Below are 7588 nucleotides of genomic sequence, written 5' to 3'. Positions count from 1 at the left end.
AGAATGGGAGAGAGACAAGGAGAGTGGGAGAGAGACAAGGAGAGTGGGAGAGAGACAAGGAGAATGGGAGAGAGACAAGGAGAATGGGAGAGAGTCAATGAGAATGGGCGAGAGTCGAGGAGAATGGGAGAGAGTCGAGGAGAATGGGAGAGAGTCGAGGAGAATGGGAGAGAGTCGAGGAGAATGGGAGAGAGACGAGGAGAATGGGAGAGAGACGAGGAGAATGGGAGACAGTCGAGGAGAATGGGAGAGAGATGAGGAGAATGGGAGAGAGACAAGGAGAATGGGAGAGAGACGAGGGGAATGGGAGAGAGACAAGGAGAATGGGAGAGACAAGGAGAATGGGAGAGAGTCGAGGAGAATGGGAGAGAGACGAGGAGAATGGGAGAGAGACGAGGAGAATGGGAGAGAGAGACGAGGAGAGTGGGAGAGAGACGAGGAGAGTGGGAGAGAGACGAGGAGAATGGGAGAGAGACAAGGAGAGTGGGAGAGAGACAAGGAGAATGGGAGAGAGACAAGGAGAATGGGAGAGAGTCAAGGAGAATGGGAGAGAGTCAAGGAGAATGGGAGAGAGACAAGGAGAGTGGGAGAGAGACAAGGAGAGTGGGAGAGAGACAAGGAGAATGGGAGAGAGACAAGGAGAATGGGAGAGAGTCAATGAGAATGGGCGAGAGTCGAGGAGAATGGGAGAGAGTCGAGGAGAATGGGAGAGAGCCGAGGAGAATGGGAGAGAGTCGAGGAGAATGGGAGAGAGACGAGGAGAATGGGAGAGAGACGAGGAGAATGGGAGACAGTCGAGGAGAATGGGAGAGAGATGAGGAGAATGGGAGAGAGACAAGGAGAATGGGAGAGAGACGAGGGGAATGGGAGAGACAAGGAGAATGGGAGAGACAAGGAGAATGGGAGAGAGTCGAGGAGAATGGGAGAGAGACGAGGAGAATGGGAGAGAGACGAGGAGAATGGGAGAGAGACGAGGAGAGTGGGAGAGAGACGAGGAGAGTGGGAGAGAGACGAGGAGAATGGGAGAGAGACAAGGAGAGTGGGAGAGAGACAAGGAGAATGGGAGAGAGACAAGGAGAATGGGAGAGAGTCGAGGAGAATGGGAGAGAGACGAGGAGAATGGGAGAGAGACGAGGAGAATGGGAGAGAGACGAGGAGAGTGGGAGAGAGACAAGGAGAGTGGGAGAGAGACAAGGAGAATGGGAGAGAGACAAGGAGAATGGGAGAGAGTCAAGGAGAATGGGAGAGAGTCATGGAGAATGGGAGAGAGTCAAGGAGAATGGGAGAGAGTCAAGTTGAATGGGAGAGAGTCGAGGAGAATGGGAGAGAGACGAGGAGAATGGGAGAGGGACAAGGAGAATGGGAGAGAGACGAGGAGAATGCGAGAGAGACAAGGAGAATGGGAGAGAGACAAGGAGAGGGGAGAGAGACAAGGAGAGTGGGAGAGAGACAAGGAGAATGGGAGAGAGACAAGGAGAATGGGAGAGAGTCGAGGAGAATGGGAGAGAGTCGAGGAGAATGGGAGAGAGACGAGGAGAATGGGAGAGAGACGAGGAGAATGGGAGAGAGTCGAGGAGAATGGGAGAGAGATGAGGAGAATGGGAGAGAGACAAGGAGAATGGGAGAGAGACGAGGGAATGGGAGAGAGACAAGGAGAATGGGAGAGACAAGGAGAATGGGAGAGAGTCGAGGAGAATGGGAGAGAGACGAGGAGAATGGGAGAGAGACGAGGAGAATGGGAGAGAGACGAGGAGAATGGGAGAGAGACGAGGAGAGTGGGAGAGAGACGAGAGAATGGGAGAGAGACAAGGAGAGTGGGGAGAGAGACAAGGAGAATGGGAGAGAGACAAGGAGAATGGGAGAGAGTCGAGGGGAGAATGGGAGAGAGACGAGAGAATGGGAGAGAGACGAGGAGAATGGGAGAGACGAGGAGAGTGGGAGAGAGACAAGGAGAGTGGGAGAGAGACAAGGAGAATGGGAGAGAGACAAGGAGAATGGGAGAGAGTCAAGGAGAATGGGAGAGAGTCATGGAGAATGGGAGAGAGTCAAGGAGAATGGGAGAGAGTCAAGTTGAATGGGAGAGAGTCGAGGAGAATGGGAGAGAGACGCAGGAGAATGGGAGAGGGACAAGGAGAATGGGAGAGAGACGAGGAGAATGCGAGAGAGACAAGGAGAATGGGAGAGAGACAAGGAGAGTGGGAGAGAGACAAGGAGAGTGGGAGAGAGACAAGGAGAATGGGAGAGAGACAAGGAGAATGGGAGAGAGTCAAGGAGAATGGGAGAGAGACAAGGAGAATGGGAGAGAGTCAAGGAGAATGGGAGAGAGTCGAGGGAGAGGGAGAGAGACGAGGAGAATGGGAGAGAGAGACGAGGAGAATGGGAGAGAGTCGAGGAGAATGGGAGAGAGATGAGGAGAATGGGAGAGAGACAAGGAGAATGGGAGAGAGACGAGGGAATGGGAGAGAGACAAGGAGAATGGGAGAGACAAGGAGAATGGGAGAGAGTCGAGGAGAATGGGAGAGAGACAAGGAGAATGGGAGAGAGACAAGAAGAATGGGAGAGAGTCAAGGAGAATTGGGAGAGAGACAAGGAGAGTGGGAGAGAGACAAGGAGAATGGGAGAGAGACAAAGAGAATGGGAGAGAGTCGAGGAGAATGGGAGAGAGTCGAGGAGAATGGGAGAGAGTCGAGGAGAATGGGAGAGAGTCAAGGAGAATGGGAGAGAGTCGAGGAGAATGGGAGAGAGACGAGGAGAATGGGAGAGAGTCGAGGAGAATGGGAGAGAGTCGAGGAGAATGGGAGAGAGTCGAGGAGAATGGGAGAGAGTCGAGGAGAATGGGAGAGAGACGAGGAAAATGGGAGAGAGACGAGGAGAATGGGAGAGAGACGAGGAGAATGGGAGAGAGTCGAGGAGAATGGGAGAGAGACGAGGAGAATGGGAGAGAGACGAGGAGAATGGGAGTGAGACGAGGAGAATGGGAGAGAGACAAGGAGAATGGGAGAGAGTCAAGGAGGATGGGAGAGAGTCAAGGAGAATGGGAGAGAGACGAGGAGAATGGGAGAGAGACAAGGAGAATAGGAGAGAGACGAGGAGAATGGGAGAGAGACAAGGAGAGTGGGAGAGAGACAAGGGAGAATGGGAGAGAGACAAGGAGAATGGGAGAGAGTCAAGGAGAGTGGGAGAGAGACAAGGAGAATGGGAGAGAGACAAGGAGAATGGGAGAGAGTCAAGGAGATTGGGAGAGAGACGAGGAGAATGGGAGAGAGACAAGGAGAATGGGAGAGAGACGAGGAGAGTGGGAGAGAGACGAGGAGAGTGGGAGAGAGACGAGGAGAGTGGGAGAGAGACGAGGAGAATGGGAGAGAGACAAGGAGAGTGGGAGAGAGACAAGGAGAATGGGAGAGAGACAAGGAGAATGGGAGAGAGTCAAGGAGAATGGGAGAGAGACGAGGAGAATGCGAGAGAGACAAGGAGAATGGGAGAGAGACAAGGAGAGTGGGAGAGAGACAAGGAGAGTGGGAGAGAGACAAGGAGAATGGGAGAGAGACAAGGAGAATGGGAGAGAGTCAAGGAGAATGGGAGAGAGACAAGGAGAATGGGAGAGAGTCAAGGAGAATGGGAGAGAGACAAGGAGAGTGGGAGAGAGACAAGGAGAGTGGGAGAGACAAGGAGAATGGGAGAGAGACAAGGAGAATGGGAGAGAGTCAAGGAGATTGGGAGAGAGACGAGGAGAATGGGAGAGAGACAAGGAGAATGGGAGAGAGACGAGGAGAGTGGGAGAGAGACGAGGAGAGTGGGAGAGAGACGAGGAGAGTGGGAGAGAGACGAGGAGAATGGGAGAGAGACAAGGAGAGTGGGAGAGAGACAAGGAGAATGGGAGAGAGACAAGGAGAATGGGAGAGAGTCAAGGAGATTGGGAGAGAGACAAGGAGAGTGGGAGAGAGACAAGGAGAATGGGAGAGAGACAAGGAGAATGGGAGAGAGTCAAGGAGAATGGGAGAGAGTCATGGAGAATGGGAGAGAGTCAAGGAGCATGGGAGAGAGTCAAGTTGAATGGGAGAGAGTCGAGGAGAATGGGAGAGAGACGAGGAGAATGGGAGAGGGACAAGGAGAATGGGAGAGAGACGAGGAGAATGCGAGAGAGACAAGGAGAATGGGAGAGAGACAAGGAGAGTGGGAGAGAGACAAGGAGAGTGGGAGAGAGACAAGGAGAATGGGAGAGAGACAAGGAGAATGGGGAGAGAGTCAAGGAGAATGGGAGAGAGACAAGGAGAATGGGAGAGAGTCAAGGAGAATGGGAGAGAGACAAGGAGAGTGGGAGAGAGACAAGGAGAGTGGGAGAGAGACAAGGAGAATGGGAGAGAGACAAGGAGAATGGGAGAGAGTCAATGAGAATGGGCGAGAGTCGAGGAGAATGGGAGAGAGCCGAGGAGAATGGGAGAGAGTCGAGGAGAATGGGAGAGAGTCGAGGAGAATGGGAGAGAGACGAGGAGAATGGGAGAGAGACGAGGAGAATGGGAGAGAGTCGAGGAGAATGGGAGAGAGATGAGGAGAATGGGAGAGAGACAAGGAGAATGGGAGAGAGACGAGGGAATGGGAGAGAGACAATGAGAATGGGAGAGACAAGGAGAATGGGAGAGAGTCGAGGAGAATGGGAGAGACGAGGAGAATGGGAGAGAGACGAGGAGAATGGGAGAGAGTCAAGGAGCATGGGAGAGAGTCATGGAGAATGGGAGAGAGACAAGGAGAATGGGAGAGAGTCAAGTTGAATGGGAGAGAGTCGAGGAGAATGGGAGAGAGACGAGGAGAATGGGAGAGGGACAAGGAGAATGGGAGAGAGACGAGGAGAATGCGAGAGAGACAAGGAGAATGGGAGAGAGACAAGGAGAGTGGGAGAGAGACAAGGAGAGTGGGAGAGAGACAAGGAGAATGGGAGAGAGACAAGGAGAATGGGAGAGAGTCAAGGAGAATGGGAGAGAGACAAGGAGAATGGGAGAGAGTCAAGGAGAATGGGAGAGAGACAAGGAGAGTGGGAGAGAGACAAGGAGAGTGGGAGAGAGACAAGGAGAATGGGAGAGAGACAAGGAGAATGGGAGAGAGTCAATGAGAATGGGCGAGAGTCGAGGAGAATGGGAGAGAGTCGAGGAGAATGGGAGAGAGTCGAGGAGAATGGGAGAGAGACGAGGAGAATGGGAGAGAGTCGAGGAGAATGGGAGAGAGATGAGGAGAATGGGAGAGAGACAAGGAGAATGGGAGAGAGACGAGGGGAATGGGAGAGAGACAAGGAGAATGGGGAGAGACAAGGAGAATGGGAGAGAGTCGAGGAGAATGGGAGAGAGACGAGGAGAATGGGAGAGAGACGAGGAGAATGGGAGAGAGACAAGGAGAGTGGGAGAGAGACAAGGAGAGTGGGAGAGAGACAAGGAGAATGGGAGAGAGACAAGGAGAATGGGAGAGAGTCAAGGAGAATTGGGAGAGAGACAAGGAGAGTGGTAGAGAGACAAGGAGAATGGGAGAGAGACAAAGAGAATGGGAGAGAGTCAAGGAGAATGGGAGAGAGTCAAGGAGAATGGGAGAGAGTCAAGGAGAATGGGAGAGAGACAAGGAGAATGGGAGAGAGACAAGGAGAGACACAGAGAAAGGGAGAGAGAAAGAGAGACAAGGAGAAATGGGAGAGAGAAATAGAGAAGGAGAAATAGAGACAAGGAGAAATGGGAGAGAGAAATAGAGAAGGAGAAATAGAGACACGGAGAAATGGGAGAGAGAAATAGAGAAGGAGAAATAGAGACAAGGAGAAATGGGAGAGAGAAATAGAGAAGGAGAAATAGAGACAAGGAGAAATGGGAGAGAGAAATAGAGACAAGGAGAAATGGGAGAGAGAAATAGAGACAAGGAGAAATGGGAGAGAGAACATTATGGAACACCCCTTTCAGTTGCCTCCTCCACTTTCTAGAACACTCCTCTCCCTCCCTTCACTCCTCTCCTCCCTTCACTCCTCTCCCTCCCTTCACTCCTCTCCCTCCCTTCACTCCTCTCCTCCCTTCACTCCTCTCCCTCCCTTCACTCCTCTCCCTCCCTTCACTCCTCTCCCTCCCTTCACTCCTCCTCCCCTCCCTTCACTCCTCTCCCTCCCTTCACTCCTCTCCCTCCCTTCACCCCTCCCTCCCTTCACTCCTTCTCTCCCTCCCTCCCTTCACTCCTCTCCCTCCCTCCCTTCACTCCTCTCCCTCCCTCCCTTCACTCCTCTCCCTCCCCTCCCTCCCTTTCACTCCTCTCCCTCCCTTCACTCCTCTCCCTCCCTCCCTTCACTCCTCTCCCTCCCTCCCTTCACTCCTCTCCCTCCTTCACTCCTCTCCCTCCCTTCACTCCTCTCCCTCCCTCCCTTCACTCCTCTCCCTCCCTCCCTTCACTCCTCTCCCTCCCTCCCTTCCTTCACTCCTCTCCCCTCCCTCCCTTCACTCCTCTCCCTCCCTCCCTTCACTCCTCTCCCCCTCCCTTCACTCTTCTCCCTCCCTCCCTTCACTCCTCTCCCTCCCTCCCTTCACTCCTCTCCCTCCCTCCCATCACTCCTCTCCCTCCCTCCCTCCCTTCACTCCTCTCCCTCCTCCCTTCACTCCTCTCCCTCCCTCCCTTCACTCCTTTCCCTCCCTCCCTTCACTCCTCTCCCCCTCCCCCTTCACTCTTCTCCCTCCCTCCCTTCACTCCTCTCCCTCCCTCCCTTCACTCCTCTCCCTCCCTCCCCCTTCACTCCCTCTCCCTCCCTCCCTTCACTCCTCTCCCTCCCTCCCCCTTCACTCTTCTCCCTCCCTCCCTTCACTCCTCTCCCTCCCTCCCTTCACTCCTCTCCCTCCCTCCCCTTCACTCCTCTCCCTCCCCTCCCTTCACTCCTCTCCCTCCCTTCACTCCTCTCCCTCCCTTCACTCCTCTCCCTCCCTTCACTCCTCTCCCTCCCTCCCTTCACTCCTCTCCCTCCCTTCACTCCCCCTCCCTCCCTTCCCTTCACTCCTCTCCCTCCCTCCCCCTTCACTCCCTCTCCCTCCCTCCCTTCACTCCTCTCCCTCCCCCTTCCTTCACTCCCCTCCCTCCCTTCACTCCTCTCCCTCCCTCCCTTCACTCCCCTCCCTCCCTTCCCTTCACTCCTCTCCCTCCCTCCATTCACTCCTCTCCCTCCCTTCACTCCTCTCACTCCTTCCCTTCACTCCTCTCCCTCCTTCCCCTTCACTCCTCTCCCTCCCTCCCTTCACTCCTCTCCCTCCCTCCCTTCACTCCTCTCCCCCCTCCCTTCACTCTTCTCCCCCCTCCCTTCACTCCTCTCCCTCCCCTCCCTTCACTCCTCCCCTCCCTCCCTTCACTCCCTCTCCCTCCCTCCCTTCACTCCTCTCCCTCCCTCCCTTCACTCCTCTCCCTCCCTCCCTTCACTCCTCTCCCCCCCTCCCTTCACTCTTCTCCCTCCCTCCCTTCACTCCTCTCCCTCCCTCCCTTCACTCCTCTCCCCTCCCTCCCCTTCACTCCTCTCCCTCCCTTCACTCTTCTCCTTCCCTTCACTCCTCTCCCTCCCTTCACTCTTCTCCTTCCCTTCACTCCTCTC

This window comes from Oncorhynchus masou, unplaced genomic scaffold (assembly GCF_036934945.1).
Source record: "Oncorhynchus masou masou isolate Uvic2021 unplaced genomic scaffold, UVic_Omas_1.1 unplaced_scaffold_2257, whole genome shotgun sequence".
Classification (NCBI taxonomy): Eukaryota; Metazoa; Chordata; class Actinopteri; order Salmoniformes; family Salmonidae; genus Oncorhynchus; species Oncorhynchus masou.
Note: the sequence above shows the minus strand (reverse complement) of the source record.